General features: G+C 41.8%; 1 protein-coding gene across 3 annotated transcripts in view; it reads right to left on the bottom strand.

The window, feature by feature from the left end:
• The window catches only part of Cmss1 (cms1 ribosomal small subunit homolog), a 311,896-nt gene that overhangs the window by 155,845 nt on the left and 134,395 nt on the right, over positions 1 to 21,656 (bottom strand). Inside the window, exon 2 of one of the 3 annotated variants that reach the window (XM_052159235.1) lies at positions 2,359 to 2,408. The exons of the other annotated variants lie outside the window; for them this stretch is intronic. The gene's annotated coding sequence lies outside the window, so the exon portion shown is untranslated. The remainder of the gene's footprint in view (positions 1 to 2,358; positions 2,409 to 21,656) is intronic. 3 annotated transcript variants of the gene reach the window in all.

The following is a 21,656-nucleotide window of genomic DNA, read 5'->3' as shown; positions in this document are numbered from 1 at the left end:
AGAAACTGTGTTAGTCTCTAGGATTCCCTTTAAGGGTGAGATGGGTATACTGCTGAAGCAGTCCCCTTCTCCCAGGCTTCCCAACACTGAGGAAGATTCTTAACTCTTTTTCTAAGAAACCCACATTCCTTAAGAGCGCCTGACTCCGTCTATCATTAACTCAGAAAGCTGGAGGGTCTTTGGATGATTATTTCTTAGAAAACAAAAAAATGTCTTAATTGGTTTGGGTTATTAATGATTACTGATGGGGAATTACATTCTTAAGAAGGAAAATGGGGAAAAACATTGAAATAATTTTTATAGGACATATCTAGAAGGCTTTTTGGTTGGCTAAATGCCATCAATTCTACTAGTCTTTTTCCTGGTTTAGAACTATGAAAATATTTTTTAGAAATTTCTGCCTTTTATATTCTAAAGGCGGATGAGGATACTAAAATTTGTATTCAAGTATATAATCAACGAACATGTAATTGTGTATATTGTGGATTCATTTATGAATAGTTTGAATTAAAGGATAATTTTCATCCCTTGCTTCCCATATACTATATCATCACAGAAGTTTTTATATAGATCTACTTTAGGTCCATGCTAGCCAACATGGACATGATCAGCATCTTGATATGAGAACAGCATCATTTCATACCGTATGTTGTCAATCACAACCGAGGATCAATGCAGACGCTTGCTCTACATGTCATGTGCATTTGCACTTGGATTATCTAATCTGTCATCCATCTATTTATCCACTTCACCAACACACAGAAAGTTTGGTTGCTTTTGAGACTGCATGCCATTCTAACCCAGGCTGGCTTGTAATTCCTTACGTAGCCCACGATGGCCTCAAATTCACAGACAATCTTCCTGCGTCAGCCTTCCAAATGCTAGAATTACAGACAGGAGCTAACCACCACATTCATAGCTAATTGTAGTGCTTCCAGAAGAACAGTGCTTGTTCTTTGTGCTCCTGGGACATTGGGGACCTCAAAGAGCCCTTGGTTGAGTAGAAACTGCCTCCTGTGCAAGAAGAGACTTGCTTCAACCACCACTGTCAGTGGTTCTCAATCAGCTGGTCACAACCCCTTGGGGGTAATCAAATGACCCCTTACAGGAGATACCTAAGACCATCTGCACATCAGATATTTATATTACAATTTGTAACAGTAGCAAAATTACAGTTATGAAGCACCCAAATAATAATGTTATGGGTGTGAAACTACAGCACAAGGAACCGGCATTAAAGGGCTGCAGCATAAGGTAGGTTGCGAGCCACTGCACTAAGTGTTTTAAAGAAAACATCAAGTCAATATATCACTGTTGCTTCTAATACTTGAAGGCTGTCCTAGTTAGTCAGCTGGAGTCAGCGACAACATATGACAGTACTCAACAGTCTTGAATGATTTACAACTACAAACTGCCAGACGCTGCAGACGAAGAAATTCAGAACACACTAACAGGGAAGACTGGAAGAGTGAAACACTGACTGCCCTCCGCGTATTTTGAATCTTAACATTTTACCAAATTAGTGTCTAAAAGATAATATGTGATGCCAATCATGCCAAGAGATACTTTGAAAGGTGATGCTTAGAAGAACGACACCAGGCGTTGGTTGTGTATCTAGTCTAGTTCTAGAAGCTGAGTGCAAGTCCAGAAGTAAACTATTGCTGGGATTCTGGCCTACCTCTTTTCAGAAGTTGTACCAAATATAGACATCCTTCTTATTAATGGTAAGATCCAGAATAGCTGGCCAAGGCAACTGCTGTTCTTGTGCATCCTACAGGCTGTTCGTTCTAAGAGGCTTTGTCTCTAACATTCACAGAACACAGCCCCATAATCTCCAAGCCTTGGAGCCCGGGTGTGTACTTCTGAAATTCGTTTTCTCTTCTGTCTATGAAAGACTGTGCTTTAAGTGAACAGACATTTGAAGACAAACCGTGATTCAATTTCTATTCCGTAAGACACAGGATGTCTCATGTAACATGTTCAGCAACATTTTGAGGAGCTGGAGGAATGGCAGATTCTTATCAAACACAAGCAGAAACCATTACTGTAAATTTGGTTCCAGTCTCGGAAGGAAATCCAATCACTCATAAGTAAAAACTCTTCTGTTTCCTGGGGATTTAACAGACAAATCCAATGACAATAGCCATAGACAGGTCTCTTTCAAAGGTGTGTTTTCACAGGCAGACACATGCAGTGCCATGCCTCTCCTTGTTCCCCATGGCCTCCTCCCCTTCTTGTGATTGTTGCAGTTGGCCTCCACAGCAGAGTCTATTACTCTGTAATGCTGTGGGGAAAAGTAGACCGAGAAATCACAAAAGCGACAGCGGACCTCATGTGACACAGACAGTAATACGTTACCAGGTGGCAAATTCCATCCAATGAAGTATCACTCCAATCGGATGACTTACCTAAAAGTAAGAGACAGAAAACACAAGTAAGAACTCTGTATTATGTCTACCCCTCAGCACACGCAGACGTTCTAACAACCGGTGGGCAATGCAAAAGGAGCACACTCCACCTGGTCGGGAAACACCAATTCTTCAGAACACAAAAGGCAAGCATGGCAAAAATCAGTGCATGGCGGGGCAAGCATTTTTCTTTCCTATTACTTGGCTCTCAAATGGACTTGAAATGTACTTTTGACAGTTTCTGTGTGTGTGTGTGTGTACGTGTGTGTGTGTGTGTGTGTGTGCGCGCGCGCGCGCGCGCGTGTGTGTGTGTGTGTGTGTGTGTGTGTGTGTATGTGTGTGTACGTACGCACGCGCATGTGCTAACTCTGTGAGTGGGTACTTATAGCACCTTTGTTCCAAAGACCTCTGGTTACTCTTAAAGAGACTGCCAAAGCTGCAAGTTTTGAACTACCTTTGCCTTCTCAGACCCAAGGGAAAGGTGCCAATACACCAAGTGCTACGGTAATTCCCTCCGTTGGTTGGTTTTCTTTCCCCTTAACACTTAGATGTTTTGGCTATTTGCTTTTCTATTTCCCAGAGTGAACAGTGATGCTCATGAAAGGTGCCAGATTAACAACCTGGGGAAGTTAAGCGCCTGCTCTGTGGACAGAAAATGTTCAGTGCCGTGGAGGTGATGAAAGGTCCCCTGTGTTGTGCTTGCCTGTGTTCTTTGGGCTGTGACCCACGTCACCCCAGCCCTCCAGTCTTCATGGTCCATTAAGGTCATTCCCTGCGCAGGCAGCTAACCAGCACAGACAATCTAGTTTCTGCTTCACTGCTGTCATTAGTATTAATACCACTAAGGTCCGATCCCTCAGGAATAATTTATATTTGCTGGCAATTTCTCTCAGAACAACAGAAGAATAGCTTGAACTCAAGATAGATTTCATATTCTTGGTAATATTCTAAGTTTGGTAAATATCCATTAATGTGGCTTCAAACAGGAGCCAAAACTTTGAATGATCACACTGAAACTGGCCTTACTGAATTCAGTCACCTAAAATGAATTTGAGTTCTTCCAAGAGAGTTGAGTCTTTGAAAACCAGAGACTTTATTTCCTTTTTGCTCTACTAAGCTTATTTATGAATTTTGTCATTTGTTAGTAATTATAGTAAAGGTTTGGTAGATGTTAAAGCTAATGTTATATTACATATAAAATTTGAAAATCTGTGCAAACAGAGAAAACAATCTCCTTGCTACACCTGCAGATGCTCCAGGTTTAGGAACAGCGTGAGCATGTGGTTGTTATCACACGGTCTCCTTCTTGCCAGGGGATATGCAACGGTTTGGCTTTAACTCCTCGAATGCCCAGCAACTATTTATTGGCCTCACCATGCTAGTTCTGCACATGAAATCCAAGGGCCAGAGACAGACAACAGTTCCTGGTCCAGGGTTTCTAGCAGCAGGGAAAGCGAGTCTGGCGAACACATGCAAAGCATTAGTGGAACGACACAGCACAACACTGACGGCTGCTGACTAACAGACCATAATAACTCGGTGTTACTTGGAAAGATCACAGTATTAATCTTGGTTGTTCCCTGTCTCTGCCATTGTCCTTTCTGTCAAACACCACAGTTCTGCGCAGCTCCAGTAGATTTCCATCTTAACATGACCAGCACTTCCTGTAATCTCTAATCTCTAGAAGCACTGGGGAATGAGAATCCCAGGCTCCTGGGGACTCCAACAAACACATGGTAATACTTAGCCGGAGGGTGCTCTGCCTAAATCACAGAGAGGAACCTTGGAAAATTTTAGTTTGGGGAACTTTGGCTTGTTTTCCCCCTTTGCCATGCACAGACTTTTATCAAGTGAGGCCATACAGTATTAAAACACTTGGCTTTGGCTCAAGCCTATGCTGTTGCTGGCAGAGTATCTAACAGGAGAGGTGGAGCAGTCACCTTTATCAGGAATGACCTTAGTATTACGGAAAGGCTCCTTCCTCCCCTCTGCCTCAGCAGCCGCACTCAAAACCTGAAACCCAGATGTGAGAGCACAGATTATCTCCAAAAACAGCAGCAATTTATTGTAATTATTCTAGTACAAACATCAGGGAGGTGGAAAATGTTAGGCCGATTTAGTAGTGGGCCACACCTTGTGTATAGGTCCCAGGCAGGGCTGTGCTAGGGAAATGAACCTAATCTAACCTAATCTCCAGGGAAGTCTCAGTTTCCTATATCTCAAGACAATTAGAAACCAGTTAGAAAACTAATAACCAGATGCTATGCTGTGTGATATAGGCACTGACAGATACCCCTTCCTTCTTCAGTGGTTCGCTCTCTCTTTATTATTTTCAGTGTCACCTATCAGCCCTATATCTTAACAATAGCAGTCAAAGCAACAAAGCACACTCTCTCTAAACAACACTCTAGCTTCTATGCTTGAAGCACTTGACTGATTTAAAACACTTGGATGGCTAGCTCTCAGAGTACTGACAGCTACAGAGGCTAAGGGTACTGAGTGAGGGGGTAACCAACAGTCTCACTCAGCTGTGGACACTGAACCAGTGTGGCAAGATATGGCCGCAGGTGCAAGACCAAAATGAAGGTTGTAGGGTTACCCAGTAGCAAGCTGATAGATTTAGGCTCCACTCCACAGGAGAAACTATGTGCATGGTAAGGGACTTGCCTGGGAACTCATAGGCCCTACTACTATAACCCTTGTAAACAAACAGTCTGACACAGCTCTTCAAACTCCTATCTCTACTCTTGGATTAGCACAGCTCTCAGATCTCATGAGAGCAGTGTGTTTGCACAGTGGATGCTGGTCAGTTAAAGCACAGAGAGGAAGTGTTAGTGGGATATTTAGCTACAAATGGAACATTTATATGTATGTCACCCAAAAGGCTCAGGGTCCATGTGAAAGAGAAGGACAAAAGGACAGATAAGAGCCAGGACTGAGGAGGACTGGAGTTGAATAGTATCTCCTGGACATGACAAGATGGCTGCACTTCTGAATTCTCAGCAACTGTGGTTGTCTCCACATGATCAAACCAGTCAACACTCTAGCAAGGATTTATGAGGAACTATGAACAGCTGATGGTTTCTGGGGGCGGGGGGGGGGGGGGGGAAAGAGTCAATTTTCCTTTAACAGTACAGTGGTTGGTAGGTAGGTAGGTGGGTAGGTAGACCACACAAACTGTGACAGAAAGCGTTATTGTTATCACATCTTTTCAATTGTTCATCACTGGGGTCAAATAAATCCCCAATATGACAGGCTACTGTTACTTTCCTCTTGGATAGCTTCTAGAACTTGAAATCAAGAAGCCCCAATTGCTGAAAACACACATTTGAGTCACATTCATGAAGAAATCAAGTGGGTAGTGACCTGGTAGTGCCTCTACTGACTAGCTTTCACATTTCTGGAAAGTTCTAGGCATATTACTAGGGCAAAGAAAGTATCGTTGATCTCCCCTAGCCATGAATTGTTCAATATGCAAAACTGATCTGCTTGGCAAGATAGGCTCACTGGCATAATAGTGGCACAGATGCTATGGTTAAGCCACACCCACTTTCTGGCTTAAGGATGCTCCACTGTTATGGAAGCCAGGGCCTGTGACTAGATAGGTTGTAGAGGAGAGCTCAATACTATTATTCTGCAAAGTGGACACAGACTCAAATAATACCAAGTGGCTTACTATTATACCCATAGATCAGTGCATCTCTCAACCTTCTTTTGATAAATTCCTTCTTATGTAAATGGTGACTAACACAGTGCAGAGAATAAGAGGTCTTGGCATGTTCAGCCCTAAATGGGGCATTTATAATCATTCCTCCCTTGAAGTTTCAGGGATCTTTTCAGAAGAAGGGGTGGGAGAGACTGTAAGAGGCACAGGTGATGGATGACTTCAAGGTAATAGTGTTTTCTGAATACAACAGGGCAGATAAATGAAAATAGGAACTAAAAAACAAGCAAACAACCTTGTGACCACATATACTAGTCCTGTGCAACCTTAAACCAGACAAAATCACAGGGGTGGGAAAGGTGGACATGTAGCCCTGTCCTTAGCTGAGGAACATTTGATAGCTGTGGGGAAAGGCATAGTCAGTTCTGTTTAATGGTGTGAGCTCTGGTATTTAACCACACCCCCTGGTATGCCTTACACCAAAGAGTAGCTAGCTAACACAAACTGGAATTAATGAGGGGGAGGGGAAGAGGGAGTCAGGGAAAGGGAGAGGCTGGGTGGGCACAGAGGTGGGCATGCGTCTGGCAGGAGTTAGTGAGTGGAGTCGGGGTGTGCATATGATAAAAATACATAAGAAACAAAATTACTTTGAGTATGGCCTTGAATTGTGATTACACACAAAATCTGTGTGATTTGGGCGCCAGTTCTAGGTTGCTCAGTGCCAGCCACCCAACTGAGACTGGATTCTTATTTCTGATGCTCTTCTTTATTGCATAATAGATTAAAACTTATTAAATTTTATATGTATTGTATGTACATGTGTGCATTTTGTGCATGGAGGAGCCTTCAGAGGTCAGAGGAGAAATTGGATCCTTCAAATTGGAGCTCCAGATCGTTGTGAGGAACCATGTGTGAGGCAGACGAAGGTCCGCTGTAAGAGCAGGAAAGGAAACACTCGGTTAATTGCTGAGCCATCTCTCCAGCCCTTGACAGATTTTTCTTTTTGTAATGATCTGGTTCCTTCCTTCCTGCTCCCACCTTATGGTGGGTGGGTGGGTGGGGGCATTCAGTTACTAAAACTCCATAAAACAGGAGAATGATCTACTGGGAATTAGTTTTGTTTTTATGTCAAGAAGGCTTGCTCTACGCAGTCCCCTAGTTAAATGCAAATTTCAAGCCATAATGTATTTTCCTCACAATGAGTAGAAGGTAACCAGGACAGACTCAAATCATTGACGCTCAATGTCATACAGAGAACCAGACAGAGAGAGCAGCCGTCCGAGCTGAGAACATCCAGGTGACTTGTTCTTCCAACTTCAAACACCTAGCAATGTGTAATGAAGTCCAAGGACAGAGAAAGAGCCCAGCAGAGAGAGTGGCAGCACAAGCAGGTATCAGGCCACCAAGCACAGCACTAAACAATCAGGGAAATGCTCAAAAAACTATGAAGACGAACAGATGGTGGATCAAGACTGTATAAACAAGGCAAATACATTTACTTTAAAACAACCTACTCTATGTCCTCTACCACATACCATACACAGATTCAATTAAAGGACCCTGGGTGGGGAGGCGGTCAAGGAGTCCCACACATCGCAGGACCCTGCCCTCGAGAAGCTTGTTGACCTTGGATGACATCCTGCAACTATTATTTTGCTTATGTGACTCAAAACATCATCAGGAACATTTTTGCTCTTAGCTTTAATTTCTTAAACTTACATAGAAAATTCTAAGTGTCTAAGGACCAAATGTAACCCAAGTTGAAATTTTCTTACGGGAAGAACAGACATAAAATAAACAAGCTGGATTCTCATCATTCCACAGCCGAGTTTCAATAATACACAATAAAAAAGGCAAAACAGAAACTCTGGGATTTGAATGATGACCTTTGTGGCTATAGAGAAGAGATACTGTCTTTGTATATATCTTTTAGAGGAGCCGTTGGAGCAGAAAATTACAGATGATCACCTCATAGAAAAGGCTGGAAGATAAGAGTCAAGCCAGTAATCTGTGGGTAGCAGTCATGGTAATTATGGGGTACCGGACATGAGGAAAAGTGGGTGTTGGCAAACATACTCAAAAAGAGCACATAACTTTTTCAGTCACAAAGAATTTTGGGATTTAGGGAAATGACTTACCCAAAGGAAATAACCCCAAGAAAAACATTAAAAAGGATCCAAACATGAGGTGAAGGAGAGCGAGTGGGAACAATACGTTTCTGTGGTTGTCTCTGAAGAAGCAGTAAACTGCAGCCGCCCTCTTGGACTGCCTCCACCTCCAGAGGCCACTGCGCTCTCCAGCCTGCACATTTGCATGGCTCCAGCTGTTAGCTGAGGCGCTAAAGGCATTCTGGCCCACTGCTGCAGCCTATCTTAGACTACGCCTCGGTGGCTTCTGTTGTCTTTCCTGCCACTCTCCACTCTGGCTCTGCGCACATGGGCTGTAATATGGCCGTGAAGGCAGGCAAGAATGGGACATGGCTGGGCTGGGGCAAAGGGACTGTGGTAGGAACTGGTTGTAGATGTCAGGCAAGTGGAACAAAGGTCCGGCTGATGTCATGGTGACCTCTCTCTGTGTTCTCCATCCTTATGGCTCTTCCTCTCGGGACAGGAGAGCAGCCTGAAGAAACAACCCCAAGCTTTTCCGGTATCAACCTCTTCCTCTCCATACTCAAGTGCTTACAACCATTAGCATCTTGTGTGTGTTTTGTATTTAAATGAAAGATTAAGAATTACTAGACATATACTGTAAATAACTTATCATTTTAGAATGTTACAATTTAGTGGGTTTTTTTTTTTTGCTATGGCCACGCATAGAAATTTGTTTAATTTTTTTAAATTCTTTGTGTGTGTGTGTGTGTGTGTGTGTATGCCAGAAGACAAGTTCCAGACATTTGTTCTGTTCTTGCATGTAGAGCCTGGGATTGACTGCACATCATTAGGCCCCATGGCGAGAGCTTCTCCTCACTTGGTCTTCTCATTCTACCCGAGGTAGTGTTCTTAGTTCTCTGATGAGAGAGTTTTCTTCATCTCTGATGAATCGACCGTTCACTGCAGTTCTCACTGTTTCCTTATCTTGGCTTCTCTCCATTGCTTTCAGTGGTAACACAGTTTTTATTGTTATTGTTGGAAACAGGGTCTTAATGTAGTTCAAGCTGACCTCAAATTAACATGTCACCAAGGCTAGCCTCCAACTCCTGAACTTCTTGCCTCTCAAATGCTGGGCATAAGCTACCCATACTTAGTGTGATATATGCTACCACAGTTGGCCTAACAGTTTTGTTATGGGGACACTGATATTTAGTCTGTTCAATAATAATCCTAATGGCTTGGCATAATACAGACAAAACAGATGATATATTCAGCAACCGACATATGCTTTCGTGCCTAAGAAAATTTTAGAACAGTCTAATTAAAATTTCCTGTTTGAATATGAGCAATCGAACTCCTACAGGGGGTGACTTTCACTTGGACTTTTAGAGACTACTTAAAGGGGGGAAAGCCCTTCAACTTGTGTTCAGACAGGCTCCTGCAGGAAGACAATATAATGTTCCTTAGTAGGCTAGACTCAGATGGACAGGCTCCTGCAGGAAGACAATATAATGTTCCTTAGTAGGCTAGACTCAGATGGATTTCCCCTAAAGCTTTGGCATAGATAACATGTCTTTGGTTGTATAAAAGATGGAATAGTTGGCTTGTGTTTATGATACATGCTGTACAAAACGGCATTACATTGAGCAAGGCAAGATATTTACCCCAGAGGCAAATAGGAATACACATTGACTGAGGAAAATCAATACATTTATTTTTGTATCTTAGGTTAGGCCCACAGTACAGACTCATTGAGCATAAGTTAAGGAGTCTTGTTTGAACACATTCTATGTCTTTTTACATTCATTTGCTAAGCAGATAAAATTGAATTTAAGCAAATTAGTGTTTTATGATAAAACTCCACTGCAGAACTCAATAATTGTTTGATAAATAAATTTATTCCTGTTCTCTTGACTTGTAGCACACCACAATAAAGACAGAGATAGACAGGATATCAAATATGAAGATCATAAGTCAAGTATGTATATAGCTCAAGAGAACTATACATACGATTTGCAAAGCTCCCAGAGTACATAGATTAGAACCAAGTACTGTACTTGATGCCAACAAAGTAGGGTTTCAACCTCAATTCAGACACACATTATCCAAGTTAGCTGGGTCAGTGTCCTCATCCCTAAAGTGGTACAGGTAGTAATTGTCCTACACTGTTGGTTTGTGGCTAAAAGAAAAAAAGGCATTTGAAGGCATCTGCTATAATGATGGCGCACAGTGGGCATTTGTTTCAGGTTTATTTTGGAATGAGTTTGTCAAACTAATGTGGAAAGACAAAAAAATTATGTAAGAGAATGCTGTCAATGTGGGGCACATAGTAGGTGCTATGCAAGCATCTCATCTAAGCTGATGTAAACAGCAAGCTGCTTTGACTGAGTCACTGTGGTCACTGGTGCAAAGTGCACTTAGGCTTCATAAACACGAGCTTAAAACAAAAGTACTTCTAATCAGATCTGGCAAGAAAAGCAGAGAGACATAGGGTGAGGTAAGTGTGAGGCTATCGTGCTGAATAACACGGATGGCAGCACCTCAGTGCATGAGTCACACAGACACTTAGCAATACACAGCCAGAGATAATTCTCAGGTAAAGGCCACCGGAGCCATTATGTCATCCCTCCTCTGCCCTTTATGCATCAATCATGTCGCCTGGACTCTGATGCAATCCACCAAGAATGTCTGATTTGCAGAAAGCAGCACTCTCTGAACACACACACACACACACACACACACACACACAAAGAAAGCAATCTGAATGCAAACCCAAGTTTCTGGCATTTCCTTTGTTTAAATGATGCTTTAGTGGGGCGGTCTTTCAAGTGGGATGCCTAACTATGGATTAAGCCATTTGGTCTGAAGGCCTAAAGCAGTAGGCTTCACCACTGTGGACAATTACTCCAGGTCTGCAGGCCCCATTTCTAACATCAGTAAAATTAGATATTTTTCAAGGTCCTTCTCGGCTTTGCAATTTTGTTATTAAAAATTCAGGCTAATTACAGCCATACAGTGGGCAGATAAACAACCAGACACAGAATCAACTTGTTTCCTCTCAATTATGTAGGACACTCAATGTTTATGCTACTTTTAACTTAGTCTGAGTTTAGAAGAGAGTGCAGCAATATCCAAATCAAAAGAGATATTCAAAGCCCATCTCTAAACCAAATTCAGAGTTGGCCTTTATATGACACATCCACCATCTGAGAGAATGCGATCACGCGGACCAAATGCTACAGAGGGAAAAACTTCTTAGAAACCAGGTCTTCAGAGGCAAGAAGAGAAGGGGGCCAGCTCTAGCAACCCTGTCATAACGTTTTTCTACCTGCAGTGATGTCACACCTTTCTAAGAGTGGCCAAGGGGAACAGTCAGACACCTATCACTGCAAGGGCCGTAATGGGATCTCCAGAGAGTGGTGTTCCCTAAATCACGTGGGATTAGGGGGAAATACAAGGCCAGTGGAGATGAAAACCAAATGCCTCCCGTTTCCTTCACAGCTGACTTGGTGTGAGGTCCCCCTACCTTTCATGGTAAGCAGCTGGAAGGACGGGGTTAACCTGCTGCACCTGGGCCAGCATTCAACAGGTGCCCAGCCTTTAACTGTTCAGATGAATGATTTATGAAGTTGGGCAGCAAAGACAGGGCAGACTGGTTTAAATATAAAGGCTCCAACCGATAGGTATTCTGAAAATCTTGGCCACATTTTCAGCGAGCACTATTCCTCCTGGGAGGGGACAGAACAGAAAGGGAGAAGATGTGACTTGTTGGTGGGGAAGGCAGGACCCAACTGGATGGAACATGCTTTCCTCTCCCTGCCCCATCCGCTACCGTGTCCCTGCTGAGTCTCTTTCTACTGAAAGCAGTGACACACGCGTAGCATTGCAGACAAAATCCCGGCACTCCCATTCCCACACACGGGGCTTACTGGGTTTGTTTTGATTGTTGATAGTAAGGTTCTTTTGGTCAATTAAACTAAGTTGGTCATGTTTTGTCTCAAAGTCCCACACCGAAAGGGATTTAGATTTTGCTGCTATATGGTTTCTGTTGCAATGCCTCACCTGTTGTTGTAGAATGCAATCAGCTACAGACAATATAGATGGACAGACACAGCTATATTCCATTAAGACTTGTTTAGAGAAACCAGGTGGAATTTAGCCTCTTAGCCAATGAATATGCCTAAGGCTGAACTCTAGCAAGTGAGAGGCTATCCTAGCTATCACTAAATTTATTGATGATTTAATGAAAGGTAAGTGCTCGAAACAGATAACACTCAGAAGACGGGTTGTCTAGGAAAATATGGCTACTTCCAAATCCCTGCCCTACCCCAACCCATGTCTTGCTACAGGACAAACTACAGGCATTGACACCATGTTTATAGAGAACACAGTTACTTAATCTGCAATAGCTCAGTTCTTTTAAAATCAACCTACATATTAATTCTGTAGACTATATAAAATACTTCAAATAACAAGCACCAAAAAACTTTCACTTTTAACAACACTGAGTTTTTATAAGCATATATTGCTTTGTGGATTTAATTTTTCCTTCATAAAGAAGTAGCAAAAGTAGGTAATCTTTGATGTGGTGATTAATAAGTACTGTTTAGCTTGAATGGCTCACTGAAGGCCTTCTGTGGCTTTGTTGTTGTCGTATGACTTTTCCTTCAGATTTCTTCCTGCTGCGTCCAGTCCAGCTCCTTCTCCCCCGCCTCAGCCTGGCAGTCATGTATCCCTAGATCTGCAGCTGACAAGGACTCAACAGTAGTGCCAATAACACAGCATCAGGATCCTAATCGAGTAAGAGGGATAGACAGTAAACAAGAAAACAAAGACACGTTGTTTTCAGAGTGTGGGAAGTGCTCTCGACAAATGTCTTCCTTCAAAAGCAAGGGCACTGGAAAACCCCGGATAAATTGAAGGGCAGAGGCGTGAAGGATGAAGAGGGGATGAAGCAAGTCAGGGCGGAGTGCAATGAATACTGTCTTGACTCTAGGACAGTGCCTTCACTCCTGACCATACATGAGGATTATGGGAACACTTTCAAACAACACCCGTGCTTGGACTCTTTGCTGGCCAGAATCTCCCCACCCCATGCCACCTCAGGACTGAGAACCACTAGAGTTGAGAGCCTGACCGGCATCTTTATATCCACGTGTACAGAGGGCCTCAGAGAGGAGAGAGAACAAGACTGTGTGTGGAACAACTATAAATTCTGAGGGTGGTGTGCATGTTTTGTTTTAATCTAGAAGATTAACTGGATTCACTGTGTGGGGATGGGATGAAGCCCTGGGGGTTCTCTCCTTACCGTTGAGCAAGAGACCACAGACACAACAGATCTTTTAATTAGGACCTTTTGCTTGGGCCTCTGGCAAACTGTAAAGCAAACGAACCATCAAGTGGCAGGCTTCTTTTATGTGCTTAGCCACGGACTGATTGAGCAGGCTAGGCCCTGTGCTTTTCCTTGAAGTCCAGCAGATTCTGGATTCTGTGAACCGCAAGGAGCAATTCCCAGGGCAAGGATGTGGCCCGCACAAACTAAAGAGAAATGCTCCCAAGGTCCATCTCCCTGCTCACACAAATATAATAAAATAAGAGAAGGAACTTTCATAGAGCTTTGGGCCTTTGTTACGATTTTCTTCCGCCCATCCTACAGATCCTATTGCACACACACCTACTCTGTCCCTCACTGTGGCTCAGGTAGTATGCGTGTCTCCCACTGCAGTGGGAAAGCATGCTAGTAAATATCCTAAGACAAAGTAATATGCTGGACACAGGATGGGGCCCCCTTTCTCCTATCTTCTACTTTGACTTAGCATTCTCTCCTAGTGTAGGAATTCTGCCTTTCCTTCCTTCCTGCCCACCCCTGACCCCACTCAGTCCCTGCCCTCTGTCCCTCCCTCCCTCACTTCCTTGCTTTCTCCTGTCTTTGAGGCATTGAGGATTGACACTAGGGTATCATACAGGCTAGGTAGAGAGGTCCTATTCAGCCCCCTTTTATAATTATTTCTTTTTAGTATTTATTTATTTATACCAGGAGACAGGGTCTTAGCTCAGGCTAGCCTGAAAGTTGGGCTCTTCTTGCCTCACCCCCTTGAGTACTGGAATTCCTGTGTTTTGTACAATTTCTTAAGTATGTTTTCTCAAACAGAAATGCTTTAAGGAGGATTACCTTTTCAAAGGTACTCTTCCGTGCAAGCACAATTGATGACACAGATGTTCAATAATTACATCCTGAATCATACATACCACGAGTAAACAGCAGAAGTGCCTATGAAAGCCAAGGATGGCTTGAGAGCACTCGTATCAATGCGGAGTCGTAAAGGACAGGACAGGCATTCCCCTGGCAGGAGGTTTTCTCTGGGTGTTCACTTGAACTTTTTTACAAAGGCGTTGGAGAGCTACAGGAAATCTCAAGGCTGTGGAAAGGAGGCTGTGGAAAGGAGGCTGTGGTAGGGTCTTGTGAGAATCACTTCTTAAGAAGCACAGTGGAGAGTGAACGTGAGAGTGACATGTATTTGGGGGGCACAGAGGCTTCAATACTGTATTTGCTGGCAAGGATGAATCTAAAGCACTCTGGCCACATGTGGCTGGCTGGTCTCCATGACATGTGTTCTCTATGCCTGAGTCACTTCCAGATTCATCTGCTCTTCTGGTACTCATTCCTTCTTTGCTCCTGTGAGAGAATTTACTCTGTGGTGCCCCACCACACATCTTGCTGAACTAGTGTACACCTTTATGACATGAGGTGAGGGTACACGCCTATCAGTTAAGTAGGCCCAGTGGCTAGATGGGCAAGAGGAGGGTCTGAGCAGGAGAGAGGTGTGACCGTTAGTTAGCATCTGATGGGCTAGGGCAGGACAGGACTGCTTTAGGAGAATATAATGGATTCCATTCGACGTTTGGGTGTGCAAGATGAGCTGGCTAGAAATCAGCTGGAAATAATGTCTGGAGCGCAGAAAGTGTGAGACGCTTTCAGAAACTGGTGGGCACACGCTGCTGAGGCAAGAGTTCTGTTGCTAACAGAACTGTAGGAATAAAGCCCTGACCTGTGGCTGTTGCTGAAGTGATCCAATGATATTCTAAGCTTGGTTGAATTTTTTAGCTATCTATGATGGTCGGTACACAGAGCAGAAATGAGCTGTGCTACGCTGCTTCTTAGGAGTTGGCTCCAACCCACTGTAGCTGAGGCTAAGGATGAACAAAATTATCAAGGGACAAATGAAAGGGCTAGAAACTCCTTGTGTGCCTTTAAGGAATGGATAAAGATGAGGCAGTAATGGAGAGACGGGGATGGGGTTAGAAGGGGACCACACTCAATAAATACAGCAAACGAGGAGCAAAAGGGATCAGAGAAGCTCACAGAAGAAATTATTTCAGGACCAACAAAGTAGCTTCCACTGCAGAGGCTGCTGGAAAGCAAGCTAAGGAAGATAAGTGTGTGCTGAGGGTTACTTGTGGATGGGACTATAGGATTCCCTCTGTGCTTACACAGGAGGACTGGGACCAGAAAATGGACAAAAAATGAATGGGGTGGTAGCCAGGGAACAGATCCTCTGGAAAGCAGGGTCAGGTAGATAAAGGGGTGGCAACAGGAGGAAATGGTTGGAAAGGGGGAACTGTGCATCCCTCCTATTTGTTGTTATACAGAAGTGTGTTAGCATACCTTGATGTGGGAGGAAAGGCAAGTTAGGACTGAAAGGGATGGCTGGGAACACATAGGTAAGAGGGCCAGGAAGGGGTCTGCTCTAGGGGAGACCAATGATTGGGTGTGGGTTACAAATGGAATGAATTTACCACAGGTAGAAGGAGCTTTTATCTCTTTAGAGACAGGGTGCTATGTGGCTGTTTGGAACACTGAGAGTTCAATGGTTTAACTTCCTTTAAGTAGATCACAGAAATATCAGTGAACTATGCACTCAAAAGGTAGCTGAGAGATGAAAAGAGGAAGGGCTAGGTGACTAGAACCTCAGAAAGCTGCGGAACAACTGAGGTCCAGGACTGTGAGCACGTTTCTCCTGGAGCAGAGGTGCAGCTCACGGGTCCACTTCTTTTGCCAGCTATGTTGATATGTCTATTTCCAAATAGATATGTTGGTTGTCTATTTCCAAAAATGCATGTTCCTCAGGTGTATATATATGTATATATAATATATGTTATTTATATATAAATAATAAACTTCCATTCAGAGAAGGTGCTAGCACACAGACATTAAAACACCTATGCAGAACATGCTGGCAGACCATCTTGTAGTAAGAAAATATTTTCAAATCTGAAATAGGATAACCATGATACTTTTTCCTTGTATAAATTGGTATTGTTTTAGGAAGCAAAGTGATTTTTTGTTTTTAATATTGAAAGATATCTATGTTTAATGCTCTTCCAATACTCTCTGAACTGTCATCTGAGACTGTCTTTAACTCTATTGTATAGCAAGCACCTAGAATAACTGATCTAAAAAACTGTATTCAACATCATCCCATTGAAACAGTAAGCTTGTATTTTTAAAATGTATACTTTAGACAACATATGATATTCTGTCTTATATTTTAACAAAGTTTGACATTATTAGGACAGCAACAGATGAGTTTTATTCCCAAGTGTTTGGTATTGAAGGAAAATCAGGGTCATTACCACACTTTATGTCTTATTTTACCACAGACAAGGTCGAGTTTCATAGAAATATATATTAAGTTTTAAACTATTACTGAGTTTCTGGTATTCACTTCCGAGGGGGTGACAGTAAGGAAAACTGAGTCATTCTCCGCACCGGAAGCAGAGATGTTATCCTTCTGCCCTCTTCTTCAGCTTCCCTGAGAACCAGTGGTGATCAGGGTTGGATTATGAAGTCATCATCAAAGATTTCAGCGTGAGGCCAAGATGAGAGCCATTTGTGTTTTCAAGTAACTGCTCAGAACCTGGTTTTGTCCCTTTGATAGTGACATGGATTTATTTTCTCAATAATATGCTTTTGAGAACATATTATAAGATAACAAATGAAATTTGTTCCTATATTTTCAAATAAGATTATTTCTTGGGACACTTAAGGTTATCATTGCTAAAATTTTATGGGGCAATCACTGAATATTCTACAGCGTTTGTTGATTTAGAGGACAGCTCAGTTGGCAAAATGCTTTCCTTGAAAGCATGAGGTCCTGAGTTTGATCCCCAGAATCCATATAAAAGGCTGCTTATGAAACACATATTGATAACTCTAGCACTACAGAGGCAGGCAAGTGGATCTTTGGGGCTTATTAGCCAGCTAGCCTAGGCACTAACTTGAGTTCTATATAGCTAGTCGGGGACCCAGTTTCTCCAAATAGTGGAGCGCTCCTTATTTTTTTGTTTTTTTGTTTTTTTGTTTGTTTGTTTTTTGGATTTGTTTTTTTCGAGACAGGGTTTCTCTGTGTACCCCTGGCTGTCCTGGAACTCACTCTGTAGACCAGGCTGTCCTGGAACTCAGAAATCGCCTGCCTCTGCCTCCCAGAGTGCTGGGATTACAGGCGTGCGCCACCACTGCCTGGCTATTTTTTTTTCTTTTTTGGAGGTGGTGGTACTTTTAATCCCATCCCTTGCCTAGGGGTGCTCTACCCACCCCACTCTCTCAAGAAGAATACTCACTTCATTCAGTTGTTCTTGGGCAAAAGAAAGACTGATACCATATATGAAAATGTTCTATACACGATTTTACTCTTAGACTGAAAAATCTGTTGAGAAAAATCACTGATTTTTTTTCCTATTGAGTCCTTGGGAAAATAACAACAACAACAACAAAACCCTTAAAGGCACATTACAGCACATTTCTAATAATTACATACAGAATCAGGAAACACAGATAGTCCCAGCTGTTTAGAAGTCTAGAACAAATTTTAATAGAAAGTGAGGTAGAAACAGTCAGGAGGAGGAGGCAGAGCGAGGAGCAAACTGACAAGATGGAAAAGGTGATCCCGGGAGCAGCAAGGCTGGCTGGCACCACTGCAACCCAAACAGCCCTTCCAGAAGCCGCCACTCTGTGCTCGGACTGTGCTCTGGACAGAGAGCTCCCTTCACTACTGCCTGTCTCTGAACTGTCAATCCAGATGCAAATTCACCTGGAAGGTAGTTCAGAAGTGATGCTAAAAATGCCTCTCAGGTCTTTTTGACAGAGCAACTCTTAAAAGGAAAACTAAAGAAAACTTCCAGACTTCGTTTTTCTCTTTTTGCTTTCTTCTTTTTAAAGGCTGGCTTGGATTATCATGATAATTCTTTTAGTTTTTAGTCATTTTTTTTATAGGACAAAACAGTTGTTGACATGGGATAAGGGTTGAAACAAGGTTCTTCCAAGTGTGTCCTGACCAGCAGTGACATCCCTGCTCGTCCTTGCACTCTCAGGCACCACATTTCCTTTGAAACTTTGATTTGATTAGGAAAATGAAGCTGTTCTTCCGAAACAGAAATAACGTCCCAGAAGAACACTACCCTCGCCATCTTTTGGGAAGCCAGCAGGAAGACAGACCGGCAAATCTGTCTATTTTAAAGTCTGTTTACTATGGTTTCTTTTTCCATATCAACTTAATGAAATGTTTACCAGTAGAGTGTTATTTTTAAGTTAACAAAAGCATTCTATGAGCCATGCTTGCTAGACATGTGCATGCAATTTCAGACGGAATTTCAAAATACTTTCATTACGTTCATTCACGGAGAAAATAACTCAGACCTCAGAACTGTGTTAAAGCAATTTTTAATTTGGGCTCATTTTGGCAAAAGAATTTTAGTCTTCGAGGACATGCGGCTATTTCTTTCCTTTGTTTTTTAAATTTTTCTTAAATGAAACTAATAAAATTTCTTTTAAAATATACAACTCAGTATTGACTTTTTTAAAGTCACCAAAATAATTTATAATCGTTAAATGCCTCTTAAATATTCATGATATCTTCTGAAGATAAAAGTAACATGCACTCAACCAGTTTTTAAAATCTATTTGGAACATAAATAATATTAGAAGTTGAAAAAAAATTTCTTGTGAAGTCTTTTATGAAAGGAAATTGTTACGGGTTCCTGATTAGACTGAAACCATTCCATCTCCAAGGGAGAAGATACAGTGTAACTTAGTATTCCTTCTGTTTCTATTTTGTGAAATAGTTTGAAGAGTATTGGTATTAGGTCTTCTTAAAAGGTCTGATGGAATTCTTCACTAAATCCATCTGGTCCTGGGCTTCTTTGAGTTGGGAGACTTTTAATGACAGCTTCTATTTCTTTAGGGGTTATGGGACTGTTTAGATGGTTTATTTCTATTTTAATCAGATTGAGGTCAGATCACTTCTTACGCATACATATTTGTTTGTATATAGTCGATATTATATTTTTCAATTTTGTATGATTTTTCAGACAGACTTGGTATATAGTTCAGATTGGACTAAATGCAGGATCTATTTGCTCAACTTCCTGATGGCTAGGACTATAGGTACATGTCACTATACCTGGCTCTTCTTCCAATGTTTCTATACCTGTCACTATACCTGGCTCTTCTTCCAATATTTCTTCTAACTAGATGAAGGTTTCTCTACTATAATGCTATGGATGGTCTGAGCTCTGATTATTTATTGTAGAGGAATGCCCTTTGCAGAGTATGGTGTTTACTCAGATCTTTGGCTTCTATTGAGTGAATACCTTGAAGTCTCCCAACCAGAAGTGGAACAGCCCAAAATATCTCCAGACATTGCTAACTGTCTCATGAGGAGCAAGTCCTGTCATTAGCACGAGGACAAGAAGAAGAATAATCATTCTACTACTACTTGAGTTCTGGGACCTGCCTCTGAACTTAATTAGAATTTCTTTGTGTCTCACTCAACTAGCATAAGCACATTGTAATTCTCATTAAACAGATAGCCTGTTTTGTTCCCTTTCTTTCCCTTTGAACTTTAAAAAACAAAACAAAAACAAAACAACCCCTCCCCCAAGAGCCTTCTCACATTCTTTTGTTTAAAATACCCTAAGGTAAGGATATACTTTTTCTTTAAAAAACATGCAAAGCTCAATACGCATAATAAAAATCACTTTTAAAATTTTTTACAGTGATATCCTTTAATGGCCATGGAATGGAGAGCTATATAGTCAACTAGCAATTTTTATTTAAAAAAATATAATATATATTTATATACATACACACACACACATATAGATAGATATAGATATTAGCAAGGTGGTGGTGGCACATACCTTTAATCTAAGCACTCAAGGAGGCAGAAGCAGGCCAGTATGGTCTAGAGAGTGAGTTCCAAGACAGCCAGGGCTATATAGAGGAGCCTTCTTTTGGAAAATCCAAAAACAAAACAAAGACAAAAACAACAGCAACAACAACAACAACAACAAAAGTGCTGCTGTCTCAACACAGGCACTCCACCAAACAAAAAAAACAAAAGTAAAAACCTGATCATGGGATGCATCACTTTCAATTACCAAGGATGCAGCATCTACTAAGCCCTCTGCTGATGAAGGCTGGCTTTAGACTTTATAACGTCAACACTTGGGTACAAAAATGTGAAATAAAATGTCTCACAATAATTTATTTACCTAATAAATACACTTCCAGTTATTGCTTTAGACTCACGTATAGATTGCATCTTGTGAGATCTTATTAGTTTCAAAGCAAGTGACAGACTGTACAGGTCTTTAGGGATCATAAGAAAGTGTTTCCAGGACCATGAGCTAAGGTAGACTGACCGAGGCTTCCTGCTTCTAGCGGGTCACTATCTATTAGCAGCAAATGGTTTAACTCTAAAATATATCATGTATTTTTCATTCCTGGCTCCAGATTATGTGTGAAAAAGATGAAATATAACCTTTAATTTGCAGTGACATGACATTCTACATAATAAATAAATTAACTGCTACTAGTAAATAATACATCTTTGTCTCCCAAACAAATTTGAACAAATGAATAAATGAAGAAGCAAAGCTAAACTTCACATAAGACAATTTACAGAAATATGGGTTATTTTTTGTACATGAACACTTGATTTTTTTAATCCTGATCTTCCTATAACTTTCTATATGAATACACACACACACACACACACACACACACACACACACACATCTTTTTCGTGGTGACCAATATCATAAAAGGTATGAGGTTAATCAACAAGACAAAAAGTACTTCAGATAACTGATGATATAAAGTATTTCAGGTAACTGATCATATATTTTCTCCTGGCCACGCCCCAACTTGTTTTCTAACTGAATCGCGTTCTTGCTTGCTTTGGGAAGTGTTTTGTATTCTGAAATTGTCCTGTTTCTTAGTTTTCGTCCCTTGATCTCACTTTATTGGCAGGGACAGTGGCGTCCGAGGGAGCACTGATGACAACCATGCGGAGAGGGGCTCCTGGTGACTCGGGGCTTCTCATCTAGCAACAGCACTAGAGATCTCTTTCTTGGTTCCCATACTAGAGAAGTTAGGGAGCACTGTCCCTAGAAATTTCTCAACTTGTGGGAGAGGAAAGGGAGGTATGGCTG

Source organism: Apodemus sylvaticus, chromosome 15, assembly GCF_947179515.1.
Source record: "Apodemus sylvaticus chromosome 15, mApoSyl1.1, whole genome shotgun sequence".
In the NCBI taxonomy this organism is placed as follows: domain Eukaryota; kingdom Metazoa; phylum Chordata; class Mammalia; order Rodentia; family Muridae; genus Apodemus; species Apodemus sylvaticus.
Note: the sequence above shows the minus strand (reverse complement) of the source record. Positions and strands in the feature narration are given on the sequence as shown.